Genomic DNA, 10,573 nt, shown 5'->3' on the forward strand with positions numbered 1-10,573 from the left:
TAAAATGAATGAGATATAATTAAATAAAATAAAGCCACAGAACAAAGTAATTTAAGGTAAGACTAAAGCCTTATTTAAAGGAATAAGCATCTACGACCATAACCATGCTAAGAAAAGCGACAAAGCTCATTCTTATGCTGGTCAGTGCTTACTAGAAAACTAGTAGCACGCCCTTATTCAAAAGGTATAGGCCCTTGTAGTGATAGCGGGAGCTCCCCATTTTCATTAAAACAAAGCTTCATAGGAGATGGTTCAACAAAGGTTTAAGGTTTAAAGGCTGCTCATGAATGGCAGAGGCAAGGGACAGTGATATTGCCCTATCAAGAAGGACAACGCCCTAGAGACTGACCATATTACAGATCAGCGTCCAAACCCCCTCTCCACCCAAGCTGGGACCAAGGAAGGCCAGGCAATGGCTGCTGATGAATCAGCAGATAGACCTATAGGCTCCCTCAAACACCCCATTCTTAGCTCACAAGGATGGTGAGGTTGCAGCGACCAAAGGAACTAACGAGTTTGAGCAGGACTCAAACCCCAGTCTGGCACTCACCAGACAAGGACGCTACCACCAGGCTCTGAGCAAAATGTGCATGAACTCATCAAACCATCATCAGCTACTTATTTTTTGTGTTGCCAGTCGCTTAAAAAAGAAAATAAAAAAAAAATAAATCATGGTTAATGAAGTCAAATGAAGTACTGAAATAGATTTGAATACCAATTGCTCTGATTTTCCACTTATGCAACGTGTAACCTTTTCGACTTACAAGAACACAATCCTGTCCGTAGATTCTTCCTTTATTTGCATTGACTAGCCAAGAATAAGTGATCAGAGTCAAGGGATTTGCCAAAGCGCTTAAATTTACAATTAGATTATTCAGTAACCTTACAGAGCTTTACAAAGATGGAGATTGATCAGCAGCTTTAGAAAAGACGTATAAGTGTGCTAGCTTCCTGTAAACAAAAAGTAAATTAATTAGCTTACACGAGGTTAGTCAACTGTGAGTTGTCACAGGTATGCTCGTGTGTGTGTGTGTGTGTGTGTGTGTGTGTGTAGATTAAGTTGGCCTGTTTAATCCTGTGAAAGTATAGTTGTCTCAGATTTTTATCCTGTTTATTTCATCGTCATCTCCCCAAAAAAAGAATTGCCTGGCGGACCCTTCCCGTAGAGTAAAAAAAAAAAAATATATATTAGAATAAAATCAACAATTCAAAAATATAATGTTTAAAACTTTGGTATCTTTCAATCTTTTTTTATTATCTTCTCAATAATAATAATAATAATAATAATAATGATAATAATAATAATAATAATAGTAATAATGTTATCGATATTCCAATAAAATGATCAAAGGACTAATTTTTTCTCTCTCACTTCATGTAAGCAACATATTCTTTAATGAATTCTTAAAAATAGATTTTATATTCTAAAAAGAATTCAGGTATGCAATGGGATGTCGAAAAATGCATTGTTATGGGAATAACGGTCATATTCATCAATTATTTGATTCTGATGTAATTATGCCTTCATTATCAATCATTATTTTCCTATTATTATTATTATTATTATTATTATTATTATTATTATTATTTGCTAAACTACAACCCTAGTTGGAAAAGCAGGATGCTATAAGCCCAGGGGCCCCAACAGGGAAAATAGCTCAGTGAGGAAAGGAAACAAGGAAAAATAAAATATTAAGAACAGTAACATTAAAATAAATATTTCCTATGTAAACTATAAAAACTTTAACAAAACAAAAGGAAGAGAAATTAGATAGAATTGAGTGCCCGAGTGTACCCTCAAGCAAGAGAACTCTAACCCAAGACAGTGTAAGACCATGGTACAGAGGCTATGGCACTATCCAAAACTAGAGAACAATGGTTTAATTTTGGAGAGTCCTTCTCCTAGAAGAGCTGCTGACCATAGCTAAAGAGTCTCTTCGACCCTTACCAAGAGGAAAGTAGCTACTGAACAATTACAGTACAGTAACCCCTTGGATGAAGAAGAATTGTTTGGTACTCGCAGTGTTGTCAGGTGTATGAGGACAGAGAAGAATCTGTAAAAAATAGGCCAGACTATTTGGTGTATAAGTAGGCAAAGGGAAAGAACCGTAACCGGAGAGAAGGATCCAATGTAGTATACTGTCTGGCCAGTCAAAGGACCCCATCCTCATCAAGAGTTTTAAGGCAGTGTTCAAAATATTAGAAATCTTTACTTTTATTTTTTTTAATAAAAATATACTTGATTAATCCATGGAGCAACCCATTATCTATATACTAATATTGTCTTCTTCCTGTCATGAACCATCTTGTATTATCTTGCAATGTCGGTCTACACAGGATAATTTGCGGTCTCTTTGCACCTGATTATAACAGCAAGAGCTCCAGCGAGTGACATCCGCTTATTAATGACAAGCCCTTGTAATTAGCCACAAAGGAAACAATGATGACTGCCAGCTTTCGAACAGGGTTTAAATGAGCTATGATTCAATGGTATCCTTTAAGTGGCGCAAATCTGATTTTTTTCTTTTATAAGTTACTTCAGTTACCGGTATCAATAAGATAAGTATTATTTATCAACTGTCTTAACTGCCATTTATTAGATTCTTTATCAACTATTTATTCTGTTTTACATTCAGGAATTTTCTCTTGTTTGAACAAATTATCGTATCCATTTTCACCTGTGTTAAAGATCTTTATCTTCCTTATATTTGAACAGTAACTGCATAAGATTTACAGTACTGCATTATTCTTCCATGATTTCAATAAATACCTCGCCTGCATCGTCTGACTAAATTTTCAATTTCAGAACTAGTAGATTATAGTCTTCATAACAATTTCCATGCAAATACAGCAATTTATGACTGCATCATTAGTGTCAAAATATTTGGATAAATTCGCGTAAATCTCAGAAGCGGACTCCGTTACCATAAACTCTTCGCCATGACAGAGACGAGTGGATTATTAATTAAAGGTTATTCTACAGTGTAGAATCTACACCCACGCTTGGGGCTGAAAGATCGCTATCACTCACACATAACTGACGTCATTTTTTTTTTCCAGGGATGTCAGAGTTCTGGCTGCTATCCTTGGGAAAATTCGAAGCCCGTTTGAACGTCAAACATTTTGACATCAATGTTGAGTTCGGCATGGCATGGGAAAATGAAGAATTTCAATAGGTTCGAGTCTTTCATGAGATTAAGTGATTGTTTTTTTTTTTTCTGTTAGTTTTCTTTATCGTTCTGATATGTCGATTTTTTTTACCTTGTCTTGTTCCATTTATTTAGATTATATTAATTTATGTAATTGGTACATATATATATATATATATATATATATATATATATATATATATATATATATATATATATATATATATATATATATATGTGTGTGTGTGTGTGTGTGTGTGTGTGTGTGTGTGTGTGTGTGCAGAAGAACCACAGGGAAAATGAAAATACGAAATATACGCTTAAGTCCTGACAGTAGTTTCGTGATACTTCTTCATCAGTCCTCTAGTCAGGACTTAAGCGTATATTTCGTATTTTCATTTTCCCTGTGGTTCTTCTGCATCTGAGCATCACGTTTTCCTGTGATTTTTATGCATATATATATATATATATATATATATATATATATATATATATATATATATATATATACAGAGAGAGAGAGAGAGAGAGAGAGAGAGAGAGAGAGAGAGAGAGAGAGAGAGAGAGAGAGAGAGAGAGAGAGAGAGCACACTTGCATACAAATATCCAGCAACATGAGAATGGGATTTATGAGATTTAGTCATGACCAAGCAGTTGAAGTATGAATGCAGTAGTTAACGATGTGTTGATTTCCCTATGGAATCATCCCCTGTTATCCAAAATGGCTTAATGTTCAATAATATTGATGGATGGAAACCGAAATCTGATAAAAATGCTCTAAATGGCTTTGCGTCAGCTAAAATAACCAGTTTATCGTGTTTTCTATTGGTCAAATTTTATTGTCTTTTTTATCTTGTGGAAATGAAGTTAAAGGCGAGAATTAAATGTTTCCGAAGAGACAAGTGGTTATGGTAAGACAATTGTAACTTGCATTGTAAGGACGTTCTTTAATATTCTCTATGGTCCGTCTCAAATGCTGGACGGGATGACATGCGCAGAGACAGGTATGGCGATTAACGGTCTCCTGCGTTTCCTTTAGATTTTTTTTTTCGCGTGGAAACAAGGGTGACGAAGGACGAAGAACGATAGTAATAACTATTGTGAATCATAGTCTTTTCTTTTCCTTCTTTTATAGCAATCGATTCCCACAAAAATGCACCCACATCAGTGGGCTTCCCCCCCCCCCCTCTCTCTCTCTCTCTCTCTCTCTCTGTTTTATGGGTTTTATGGGATCACCAGCACACCACAATAGTTGTTTGATACTTCAATAAAACTTTTAACACGAACGTCACACCTGCATGTTTGTTATATAAGAGTGCAATTTCGCTGAGCTATACAGGCAATTTACAGGATTTTTTATTATTTCTTTTTTTGTGACCACTCCCACACTCATTGATTTATGCCCTAGTAAGGGGAGACTTCATTTAAAAATTCCTCCGTACTATGACCATATTTTATGGTGGACCATGGTTTATAGTGACTGTTCTCTTCCACAATTCAGAGAATTGCATTGAGATGGAATTATTGTTTCTTTTACCACCCAACCCTTTTGATATTTTCTTAGAGCTTAGTTTTCACAGCAATTACTGTAGAAGCGCACCGAACTCCCGAATGATTTAAGAACGGTCCTCGCACTCTTTCTGTTGGTCTTGGGTCTTCGTCTAACGTATATCTTCATTTACGTCTTTGACTCGTGAAAAGATGAAGTAGTATCGACCATAACTTTGAAACGATATCACATGAGTAGATGGATGAGACATTTAAGGTTTAAATGTTCGAGACATTCTTTGTTATCATCGAAACCATTCAAATATTTTTATCCTCCATTCTGATGTTTCTTCGTTTAGGTCTTATTATATATGTATTCATGATTTTTACTGATTTATTTGCTAAATGTCTTCAACTGATGATAAAACATGACATACTCTTACCGTATGCATTCGATTAATTTTGTGACGCAAAATGCAACGAACCTTTAATATCCAATGTCCTAAATTTCCCCAGAAATTATATTGCATTCCAACAAGCAAACTGCTAATAAATAAGAGAGATTTAAGTTTCCAAGATATTGAAGGTATTCTGTACAGGCCTTGACATAACAGTATCAATATAGTATGTTCACGAATGCATATAATCATAACCATAAACAAAATACCATAAAAAATGGAGGCGCTCTTTGTAGACTAGCAAAATAATCACTGTCAAATGTTCTCCTATGAGCATCTTGGTAATTCGCAATAACTGTTAGATCGTTCCGCATTCATAAGTATATAAGGAGTCATAAAAGACCCAATATATATTTTTTTTATTTCCACATTTCTTTCTTATGGTAATGAAATTTAATGCAACAAAAGTTCGCTGACACACATGTATACACACTCGCGTACACACATACACACGCTATATTATTATTAACCGTTACTATTTATTTCAATAAAAATGAAAGGTAAAATCCGGAATAAAACCCTTGCCTTATTGGACGTAGGTTTAAAGGTTTAAAGCCACCCATGAATGGCAGAGGCCAAGGACATTGATAATGTCCTAGCTAGCAGAACGTTGCCCCAGTGACTGACCATATATACTATACATAAGATCAGCACCCAAGTCTCCTCTCCACCCAAGCTAGGACAAGGGAGGGGCAGGCAATGGCTGCTAATGCTTCAGCAGGTAAGCCTATAAGCTCCTCAAACATCCCATCGTTAGTTCAAAAGGATGATGAGGGTGCAGACACTACAAGAAACTATCGAGGTTGAGCGGGATTCGAACCCAGTCCGGCAGAATGCCAGTCAGGGAAGTTTCCAATAGACCACCATACCTCGAAACATTGCTGTCCGGGTTTTAATGTATTTAATAGGATTAACTTGACTCGCTTCAACAAAAAGTGGTACATGCATTATATTATAATTTGTATATATATATGCGTATATATATGCATATATATATATATATATATATATGTGTGTGTGTGTGTGTAAACAATAACATTTGCAGCCATTTCAAGTTCACTGCAGGACAAAGGTCTCAGATATGTTAATTCATGTCTGGGGTTTGGCCAGTTTTCATTACCAGGCTGAGCAGTGCAGAAAGGGATATATATATATATATATATATATATATATATATATATATATATATATATATATATATACATATACATATACATATATATATATGCCTATATATACACACTCATATATATATATATATATATATATATATATATATATATATATATATATATATATATATATATATTATGTGTGTCTATACTCATTACCACTAAGAAGTCATGCTCTATAAGGTCCTATGAAGGTCTTTTGAAATGAGAAGGTTAGATCTATGATTTATTCTAACACTGGTCACCACGGTCAGATTGACTTCAATTCTCAAGTGTGTACACACACACACACATACACATATACCAAGGCACTTCCCCCAATTATATACATATATGTGTATGTATGTGATATGTATGTATGTGGTGTGTGTAACAAATATAAGGCTCTTATATTTAAAATACACATTTAGCGCAGGAGTCAAGTGGTTTTTATTTAACATGAAAGGTCCAGATGGATTGGAGTATTGCACCAGAAATGTCTGTCGGCCTCGGAAAGGTCTAGAAAGCCAATTCATATGTTTAGCAAGAGGAGGGCATGGTTAGTGGCAATGCCCAAAATATGACTCAACTTAACATAGGAGGTGCAGACTTCATTTAAGCGACAACTGATAGAAATACAGTAACTTCGTCGACTGCAAAAAAACTTATGTTTATGCACTATTTCCTTTTTTTCTTTCAGGCCATGGTTACTTTCCTTGTTTGAGCACATAGGCTTGTAGCACCCAGATTTTACAACCAGGGATGTACCATAAATAATAATAATAATAATAATAATAATAATAATAATAATAATAATAATAATAATGGGCTACTAAGGGGGCAGGATGCAACCCGGAACCCTACACTATAAATACCACCCAATTGAAAAGACTGTGATAGAGGAAAAAATAATTATGATAATAATACTAATACTAATACTATATACTACTACTACTACTACTACTACTACTACTACTACTACTAATAATAATAATAAATGTATCTATATAAACATATAAGTATATACACACATATATAAATATATATATATATATATATATATACACATATATATATATATATATATATATTTATATATATATATATATATATATATTATATATATATATATATATATATATATAGCAACCAAATAATGCATTACCTTAATACGTGTATTGTATCGTTTCAAAGTATCTTACTTCCTTATCCAAAATTTTTACTTCAAAGAGAAAAATGACACTGGATGACAGGATTAAAATATGAGAAATTTTGAAACATGTTTCTAACTAATTATCCAAGTAAATAGGAATTTCATTACCATTTTGTATTATAACTTCACATATAACAAGTTTAAAAGGCTGTTGATTCTTTTTTTATAATAACACTTAAGAAACGACCCTTAATAAATCAATATATAAAGATGCATTGGTGGACTTTAATTTTGAAAATTCCACTGCGATAAAAGAGTTAATTACGACCATCGAACAAGCTTCTATTATTTTGAGTAATTGATATAACTGTTTTATAAATAACATAACATAAAAAGCGTTTCTCTATAATAATTCAATATGAAGTATTAAAATAGGATATGTTATTATTATTTGTTGAATTGGCCTTTAGCTCTTTTGGGTAATTGAAGGAGTAAACAACTATTTTCCAACAGTTTGTCCGAATGGTGTGTCCCTATTGGCTAAGTCTGAATGGTGTGTTTCTATTGGCCGATTCGTTCAAGAAGGAACGTCCTAGAGGTTCTTAAAAACCAGACATTTCCCATAATTTACTCTCAAAAAGACCTCACTGAGTCCATCTATCGGTATCTTCAAGAACATGGGAAAGTCAGTCAATCAAGAAACTATTGAATTTTTTCTTTAAGAGTACATTAAAATTCTCTTATACATAAATATGACAAGAGATAAAAAAATAAAATATTTATCATAACAAAAATATTTGAATAAGGAGTGTCTTTACAGTAATAAGAAATATTATAAGAAAATTCATGACTACAGTTCTGGCAAAATTGACAAGTAGAGCATGAGCAGTCCAGAATTGCCAACAAATAAAGTGAGAAGAATATTTTATAATGAAGACGTAAATAGTAATATGGATCCTTTATCAATGAAAAAGTAAGTATAAAATAAGAGTATTATTTTATCGTAAGGCTGAATTGCTCATGGACAGATTTATTTTAATGTGAATCATCATCTTTCAAAGGCGAAAGGTTTGCAGCGCCTATTCTCCGGTGGAGAGGGACGTAAACATTCGATTCTTTTAAATTTTTTTAAGGGCAAAATATTCAAATAAATCACTGTTATTCTATGTCATTTTCATATGATTATACATAGTTTTTATTTGCATGCATGAAAACAATTCATCGATAAAGTCTATGAATGTAATAATTCACAAATCTTTTCATTTAAAAGAACTATTGGCAGACAACTAAATATCATAAAAATTTTTATTAGGATACTGATTGTTATTCTTTATCTTCCAGTGAATACACCGTTTTCAAAAAGTAATGTAATGAAGTGTGCAACTCGCATGTTATGCAGCATGGCAAACCTTTGGGGCTATTTTCTTAGGGGTCTCTCAACCGTAATTTTTCTTCTTTAGTTGAATTTCATAACTAGTGAGATTTGGTACTTTCTAATGAAGTAGGATTTACTTGTGCATCTTTTATGTGTAATAAAAGTTTAATCAGCACTAATTAACATTGTTCTTAATTAGCCATTTCACCAAAGAAACTTTCCTAAATTAGGTTTTTGTATTCGTTGAATATATCTTTATCAAATGTCAGTGAAATGATGCCCAAAGATCAGTACTAACAAAGATGGCCACAGTTCTGTATGCACAAAGAGGGCGGCGGAGGTCGTAAATTTTTATATATTAAAGCATAAGTTTGCTTTTGTAAGCTATCATTAGATATTTTCATTTTGCATCCCATTTTCCCGTTCCCACAATTCTGTCTTCTTTTGCACGAATGTTGAAAAGAGGAGGATGGTAGCTCAAGTAGCATTTAAATTTTCTCTGCTTTTGAGACACAGGTGGTGTGTGTTCTGGTACTTTAGAATCTGGTGAGAGCGATAGAGATAAAATTTTGTCAAAATTGAAGAGTAAAATAAGCAATAAGAAGGAAAAGGAAGAGTCTGATAATACTGGTATTCTGATGGCAGTGGTAGTGAGTTCATGATTAAAGTAAAACCTCCAGTAAGAATAGAAAGGCAGATTCTCATGAAAGTTGCAATGAAAGAGAAAATATTTTCAGGGAAAAAATGGCAAAGAGGGCTGTATGAAAGGAAAGCAAGATTCCTATGACAGCTGTTTTGTTTATTGAATACTGTGGTGTAATAGTGAAAAACCTGAAAACTCCAGGTGATGGTTTAAATACGGTACTGTACTGACACAGATATTACTCGGCGCTTTTTGGTGGTTGAATGAAAAACAATATTGTGAAATATTCTGTGTGTGTGTGTGTGTGTGTGTGTGTGATTTATATTGTGTCGTATTTGTCAATGGAATAGGACGTTTTTACAAAGAGTGAAAAATCTTATGGTACAATGGCAAAAATATAGTATCGTTTTACGACATGTTGTAATTATGTTTTGATTATATTTGTCCGTGTCTGTACACACAAAAAAATGGTCACAGATCTGTCCGCACAACAGGTAGGACCCAGCTCATTCTGCAGATCTTTTGACTGAAAATGGAATGTCCGGGGTGAACGTACCAAGTTAAGTAAGAGGGGATGGATATTCCAATTGTTTTCCGAAAGCTGGTAAATGATAAACTTGACTTACGCTGTGACTTAATATTTTCTACAGGATATAGAATATAACGGTTTCTAAAAATTATTTTGAGGCGATAGAAAACATCATTATTAGTAACTGAAGTATAATATCTTAATCTTGAAATGCAAACGTTCATACCACGTCAAAACTAGCAAGAAAGGGAACACCCTACCGTATGGCTCACCCATGTCATTACACAGAATTAACGAGAGAGAGAGAGAGAGAGAGAGAGAGAGAGAGAGAGAGAGAGGTGGGGTTGGAGGGGGCTTAGCGTAATAATTCCTGAAACCCATTCTAAAGGAATCTTCCTGTAAATCAGAAGACGTGATGGAACGCAGCTCATTTAGCGTCGGCGAGAGATTTCAGTTGCTGTGGGGAATAAAATGGAGTGAGAAACCTTTGGCGTTTTAACAAAGCCCATCACTTCGATATTGCTTGAAGGGTGAATGCCATCAAGCACAAGGAAACTGAAACGATAACAACAAATTGCTTTTTTTTTTTTTTCTTAGTTTGGTCATAACAATAACCATTACTTTATT

The sequence above is a fragment of the Palaemon carinicauda genome, chromosome 9 (genome assembly GCF_036898095.1).
Source record: "Palaemon carinicauda isolate YSFRI2023 chromosome 9, ASM3689809v2, whole genome shotgun sequence".
Lineage (NCBI taxonomy): Eukaryota > Metazoa > Arthropoda > Malacostraca > Decapoda > Palaemonidae > Palaemon > Palaemon carinicauda.